The sequence below is a fragment of the Gossypium hirsutum genome, chromosome A12, assembly GCF_007990345.1.
Source record: "Gossypium hirsutum isolate 1008001.06 chromosome A12, Gossypium_hirsutum_v2.1, whole genome shotgun sequence".
Lineage (NCBI taxonomy): Eukaryota > Viridiplantae > Streptophyta > Magnoliopsida > Malvales > Malvaceae > Gossypium > Gossypium hirsutum.
Genome location: NC_053435.1, coordinates 50,134,046 through 50,140,878, shown reverse-complemented (window position 1 = coordinate 50,140,878; position 6,833 = coordinate 50,134,046). Strand labels below are relative to the sequence as shown.

The 6,833-nt window shown below is 39.8% G+C and overlaps 1 non-coding gene across 1 annotated transcript; it reads left to right on the top strand.

Moving 5' to 3' along the window:
- The first annotated feature begins 6,160 nt into the window (after positions 1-6,160).
- Positions 6,161-6,267, top strand: LOC121211958 (small nucleolar RNA R71). Its single transcript, XR_005907173.1, has one exon. It is a non-coding gene; the product is annotated as a small nucleolar RNA R71 (small nucleolar RNA).
- Positions 6,268-6,833: the final 566 nt, after the last annotated feature.

Here is a 6,833-nt window from a genome sequence, read left to right as displayed (position 1 = left end):
GAGAACACTGAGGCTCCCTTCAGTTGGTCGAACAAATCATCGATGCGCGGCAACGGATATTTGTTCTTTATCGTCACTTTATTCAGTTGACGATAGTCAATGCACAACCTCATGGTTCCGTCCTTCTTTTTCACGAACAATACTGGTGCACCCCAAGGTGAGAAACTTGGTCGAGCGAAACCTCTATCCGTCAATTCTTGCAACTGAGCTTTCAACTCTTTAACTCGGTTAGTGCCATACGATACGGAGCTATCGAAATTGGCGTAGTTCCAGGTACAAGCTCAATACCAAACTCTATCTCCCGAACAGGTGGCAAACCCGGTAACTCTTCAGGAAAAACATCCGGGTATTCACAAACCACCGGCACAGATTCGGGTTTCTTTTCTAACTCTTTGTCATCAAGTACATACGCAAGGTATGCTTCGCACCCTTTCTCACATATTTCTGGGCCAACATTGCTGATATTACAACTGGCAACCCCCTTAAGTCCGCAGACTCAACTCGGATTATCTCGTTATTTGCGCACCTCAAATCAATAGTCTTGCTTTTGCAATTCACAACCGCATCATGCGCGGTCAACCAATCCAAACAAGAATAACATCAAATTCGTCAAACGGCAAAAGCATCAAATCGGCCGGAAAACAGGATTCTCGGATTATTAGAGGGCATCTCTTACACACTTTATCAACAAATACGCATTGACCCAAAGGGTTTGACACTCGAATTACGAACTCAGTAGACTCAACAGGTAGAGTCTTACTGGATGCTAAGGTTTCGCATACATATGAATGAGTAGAGCCAGGGTCAATCAATGCAATCACATTAGTATCAAAGAGAGTGAAGGTACCAGTGATGACGTCAGGGGAGGATGCCTCCTCTCGTGCGCGGATGGCATAAGCTCTAGCAGGAGTACGGTTCTCGGCTCGAACAGCCGTATCAGAGGCCCCTCTCTAACTGCCACCCCTACCTTCCAAAATTCTCGGTGGTCTACCTCTAGTTGTCACTCCACTAGGTCTTGCACCTTGAATCTTATTCTTCTCATCAAGCTCCGTGCAATCTCTAATGAAGTGGTCCTTCGAACCGCATCCGTAACAGGCCCTGTTAGTAGACTTACCCCAACATTCACCTGGGTGTCGTCTTCCGCATTGGGGACATTCAGGTTTCTCTAGATGATTATTGCCCACACTAGCTACCGAAGTAGCTCGGGAGCCCGTCGATGGTTTTGCTCTGATGGAAATTCCCGCAGTCGTCCTCGACTTATTAGTGTCCTCCTTGAACTTCTTTACAGCTGAGAACGGAGCTTTACCCGTCGATCTTTTACGATAGTCTCTAGCTTCAAATTCAGCCTTCTTCTTCTCCTTTCCAAGTTCTTCCGCCTTGCAGGCTCGTTCGACTAGTGTTACGAATTCTTTTATTTCCAAAATACCCATTAGTAGCTTTAAATCTTCATTCAATCCTTCTTCGAATCTTTTGCACATAGCAACCTCATCAGCTACACACTCCCGGGCATACCTACTGAGTCTCACGAATTCATGTTCGTATTCAGATACTGTCATACGGCCTTGCTTGAGTTCCAAGAATTCCTTACGCTTCTGATCAATGAACCGTTGGCTAATATATTTCTTTCGAAATTCCGTCTGAAAGAAGTCCCAAGTTACTCGTTCGTTCGGGACTATGGAAATCAAGGTCCTCCACCAATAGTAGGCTGAGTCTCGCAACAAGGATACAGCACACTTTAGACATTCATCAGGTGTGCATGACAGTTCATCGAACACCCGAACGGTGTTATCAAGCCAGAACTCGGCCCTTTCAGCATCATCAGTAACTATGGCCCTGAACTCCTCAGCCCCGCGCTTCCTAATCAAGTCTACAGGTGGCTTACTCAGCCTCACAGGATCAGTAACTGATGGTATTACTGGCTCCGGGGGTGGATTATTCAAATTCGGGAATTGTTGGACAGCCGGATTGGTTCGGGCATACTGCGCGACCCACTCATTCATCATGGTAAAGAAGGCTTGTTTAGCCCCCTCACCTTGATTATTCGCAGAAGACTGAGGTTCAATAGGCGGTGTCCCTTGTGCAGGAGCAGCCGCTACACTTTCAACGTCATCCGCTAAGATTCTTTCTACACCGGGATCCATTTACTAATCAAAACATAAATTTTAACCGTCAGAAGTCATCACACAGTTAAACATTAACATTCGGCATGTATAGCTAGACTCATACGTGCTATGGTAGTTCTAGAACCGACTAAACCATAGCTCTGATACCAATCAAATGTAACACCCCGAACCCGAGGCCATCGCCGGAGTCGAACACGAGCTGTTAACAGACTTCAAACCACTTATTAAAATTTTTCCAGACAAGCTGTCAATCTGCGTACTAGTAGCTTTAAAAATCATATCTTGAGCTCTGGAACTCAAAATCCAGTTCCGTAAATTTTCTCTGAAATTAGACTCATATTCCCATCTACATATTTTTTTCTATAATTTTTGGTCGGGCCAATTAGTACAGTTTATTAGTCAAAGTCTCCCATGTTACTGGGGTCGACTACACTGACCTTTGCGCATTACGACCTGGATATCTCCCTGTACAGAACTTCCATACTGATACCATTTGTTTCTATAGAAACTAGACTCAGAGAGGAATCTATACATATATGGTATGACTCCTAATTATCTCTGGTTAATTTATAATGAATTTCCAAAGTCGGAGCAGGGAATCCAGAAACCGTTCTGGCCCTGTCCCACGAGAACCTGATTATCTCTTAACATACTGTCCATATGATCCTTTCGTTACTTCTATATGAAAATAGACTCATCGAACTTCGATTACATAATTTATTCATTAATTAATTCCACTCCTACTATTTTTAGTGATTTTTCAATCTCATGTCACTGCTGCTGCCAGCATCTGTTACGAAAGCAACTATGCCCACTTCGTGTTTACTCCTTGATCTAACTAATAATTCATCATGCATATCACAAATTATGATCATGACTAACCATGCCAAAGGCTAATCATTGTCAAACTTCCCCCTACTACACTATTGCCATATCATGAATTTTAACACCAAAATAATCAACCATGACGTATGGCATAAGAAGGTCGAATTATCAAGATTTGCGACCTAACGTTATGAATCCAAACCCAACCGAACATTTATGCCATTTTCGCATGGCTAAAAGATTACATACCAAAGTTCAAACACAACATAATAGCCTATACATGCCGAAATGTTCTCCTAAGCCAACTAAGAAGAAAGTACCAAAACTTGCTATCCGGTGTGATGACTTCGATGACGGCCCGACCACGCAAAAGGAGATGAGTCCAAGAAACCTAGAATAGGTGACAAGGAAACACCGAGTGAGTTTATAACTCAGTAAGTCATAAGCAATACACTACCATCCATTAATAACATTATCACAAGAGGAAACAAAATGGAACGAGGCTAGTTACTCCATCCATACCGAACCATACCATAGTTCCTCCGACCTATCGGTTCAATCTCATACCAAATCATGCATTCACATTCCATATACTCATCAATAGAATATTCGAGGCATTTTCATAAATCATTTTATTTTCGTTACAATCATACAACTAAACGGCCTTTCACCCATTCCACGATAAATCTTATGTACGTGACTTCAAGTATATTTGTCACATAGGTTCAACTTACCAAGCTCAACTCCAAATATAAACATAGCACCTATTAGCCATGAACTCAAGATACTTACCCGATCCGCTATCCGTGATCGACTCAATAGTGTCGCACACTTAGTGTCCATAATGATTCAAGAATATTTATTAAGTCTGCACACTCAGTGCTATATAATCAACTCGCACACTTAGTGCTACATAATCATACTCGCACACTTAGTGCTACATAGTCAACTCGCACACTTAGTGCTACATAGTCAAACTCGCACACTTAGTGCTACATATTCAATTCGCACACTTAGTGCTGCACAATTTAAACCCGCACACTTAGCGCCAATCTCATGGTCATAAATGTTTATACCCGCACATTTAGTGCCGAGATCAACAACTCAATACATCTCACCTCTTTTCTTTTCATTCAACACTTTCATCACCACATACGTACATGCATATATATATATTTATTCATTCCATTCAGCGTCATTATATAAACGTTATGACCATTTGAATTAATACCAACTATATGCTTAATGACTTACTTTATGTTGGGTAAGATGGTTCCAACTCGGCTACTCGATGATCTTTTCTTTGCCTTTGCTTGATTCTCTCCCTTTGATGTCTTGATCTATAATAAACACATTTAGTAGTTTAATTTTCTTGCTGGATACTTATGTATAATTTAACGGTTTTCACTCCATTTCACAATTATCCTTGTTCAAAATATCAAAACCTTAACCATATTCGATTAATGCTTCAAGGCCGAATGCATTATCGCTATTATGGTAACCTAGTCTTGAGTATTTTTGATTCTAATATACAACATCATGAATCAACTCAACCTTATAAGCCAATATTACTCCCTTAATCGGTTATCAAGAGTTAACAAAAATAGTATCACAAACATATACACCTATATGGCCGAATATACCAAATTAAATTTGACCTTACGTATGTGATTACCTATAGTTAATATACATCAAATTTCATACATTTAACCCTTAATTTCCACCACATAACAAGCATAAATCGGGTTTATGGATATACCATGGCCGATTCAATCTAATCACTTCCAAAATCATCAACCATTTTCAATGCATATAACATATATAAACATGAATAAGTTTCATATAATCTCTTAACACATTAACTTCTTCCATCAACAACCTTTTGTTTCTTTATCCATCAAAACTTAAAGGAAATAATCAAATTCCTTCTTTAATAGCCATAGCCGAATGGTCCATCCATCCATCAAAGTTTTTAAAAAGAATTAGCATGGTCTAAGTAAGAACCATGATAATTAACCTAAAACAAGCTAAAATTTCACAACTTTAACACAATATACTAACCTTATTAAACATTCAAATGGCCGAAAGTTCTTTACCCCTATTCCTTCCTTCAATTCGGCCAAGAAGACAAGAATGAAGCCCCCTTTTTTTTTTCATCACATTTTCATTCTTTTCTTTTATTTATTAAATCCCATAACCCAATATCAATTTCAACAAATATTTTGCCCATCATCAACCCACCTTGGCCGGCCACTATAAGGAAAATTGGGCAATTTGACATGCAAGTCCACCTTTGTGTTGACATGCACTAATAAGCCCCTTTAAAATTAACCTATCATTTTTCACCATGTCTCATGTTGATCCCTATTTAAATAATTCCTCATGCAATTGGCAAAATTAAGGCATGAAACTTCCACATATGCATGTACACACATAATAAACATAGAATATAACAATTAATTATCTTCATAACTCGGTTTTGTGGTCTCGAAACCACTTCCCGACTAGGGTAAATTTTGGGCTGTTACAAGTGGTCTTTCTGAAATTAGTTTGGACAGCTGGCCTATCTGAGTTTCGAGCCCTTGGATCGATGCTTGTTGATTTTTAAGTGCTATCTCGGTGTTCTGGAAATGGATTTCTGACACTGAGATAAATTTAGACGGCATCTGTTCAAGGTTTGATTTCTTCTCTTGTTGGTAAGGTGGTTGTTGAAAGCTTGGAGGATGTTGTGTTCTTTGATTTCCTTGGCCTCCCCATGAGAAATTTGGGTGGTTCCTCCAACCTGCATTGTAAGTGTTACTATATGGATTGTTTTGAGATCGAGAATTATTACCCATGTAATTTAACTGCTCGTTATCCATGTTGTGGCCATAAGGTTGGTATTCCGAATTGCTTGATCCACCTCCACTTGCTTCACACTGCATTACTGGGTGAGCCTGTGAAGAATTAAGAAAACCATCAATTTTCTTATTCAAGAGTTCTACCTTATTAGAGAGCATGGTGACCGAATCGACGCTATAAACACTGGTTGTTTTCGTTGGTTTTGTCCTCATGACTTGCCACTAATAATTATTCAGTGACATCTCCTCTATAAACTCATAAGCATCTTCATGTGTTTTATTATTGATGGTTCTGGCAGCAGCTGCGTAACCATTTGCCGAGTCAAAGGATTCAGGGCATTATGGAACATTTGAACCTGAAGCCAAAGCGGTAACCCATGGTGAGGGCACCTTCTCAGTAAGTCCTTGTATCTCTCCCATGCATTGTAAAGAGTTTCTAAGTCCATCTGTACAAACGAAGAGATATCATTACGTAATTTGGCCGTTTTAGCCGACGGGAAATATTTTAATACAAATTTTTTGGTCATTTGTTCCCAAGTAGTAATTAACCCTCGTGGTAATGAGTTCAACCACTATTTAGCTTTGTTCCTCAATGAAAAAGGGAATAACTGAAGACAAATGGCATTATCAAAAACACCATTAATTTTAAATGTATCGCATAGTTCCAAAAACTTTGCTAAGTGAGCGTTGGGATCCTCATCTTGCAAACCATCAAACTGAACAAATTGCTGTATCATTTGAATAGTGTTAGGTTTTAGTTCAAAAGTATTTGCAGCTACAGCAGTCTAACTATGCTTGATTCAGTTCTTGTTAAAGAAGGTTTAGCATAATCATACATAGTGCGTGGAGCAGGATTTTGATTAACCGCAATTACAGGAGGCAGCTGATTGTCTTGGTTTTCAGCCATCTCTTCGGTTGAAGGTTGAGTATCGTCCTCTTGCTCATTCTCTGTGTATCTTAAGCTTCTCCTTATTTCTATTTGGTTTCTGCGAACTGTGTGATCGATTTCTTCGTCAAAAAGTAGTGGTCCTGACGGGTTTCTTCT